Source organism: Arachis duranensis, chromosome 6, assembly GCF_000817695.3.
Source record: "Arachis duranensis cultivar V14167 chromosome 6, aradu.V14167.gnm2.J7QH, whole genome shotgun sequence".
NCBI lineage: Eukaryota > Viridiplantae > Streptophyta > Magnoliopsida > Fabales > Fabaceae > Arachis > Arachis duranensis.
The window spans coordinates 107510665-107511486 of NC_029777.3; positions in this window are offsets into that span (position 1 = coordinate 107510665).

Below are 822 nucleotides of genomic sequence, written 5' to 3' on the forward strand. Positions count from 1 at the left end.
GCAAAAGACTTATTAATATATTAATTTATCTTCTATGATATAAATAAGATATGGAAATAGTTTGGTGTCCAAATTAGTTTTTAAAATGTCTTTCATTGTATATAATTTATAAAATAAAATATTTTATTATTTATTATCTTCACTAAAATCAAATTTTTTATTATTATCTTATTTGTATAAAAAAAAGATTAATCATAACGGTAATTAGAAGTGTATATGAACAGAATGAAATTAAATTTATCTTGAATTGGACTCGACTTTAAATATTGGTTGGACCTATTTTTTAGACTTTTATCCAATCTAAACCCGATCAAAAACTGTTTACTAATTTTTGCTGCTGAAATTATTTAAAAAATGCTTGACTGTGAAAATAATAATAGATATTTAGTTTGGATGAAACCTTTCAAGTGTGGATAAATCCGAATTTCAGAGGAGACGGTCGAAATTTTTATAAGATTTTCAGTAAAATCGAAAAATTAAAATTATTTGAAATTATAATTAAGATTTTCTGCTTCATATATATTTATCTGTTATTATTTAATTTGTTCGTTTATTTTATTGTTTAGTTGATATATTAATTTTTAGTCTAAGTACTTGAATCGTGAGGCGATACTAGCGGAAACCTTCAAATATACCTATACTTTGAAGGCAAATAAGGAAAGATTCGCTGACGAGCGGTCGACGGTCCATTATGTAAGTTTAAATTAATCCTAAATTTCAACTTTATTTTGCTTAAAATTCAATTATTTAACTATTATCCTAATCACAACTAACGTGTGTGACGCAAGAGGAGTATCAGCAGAAATTGAAGATCGGGACCCA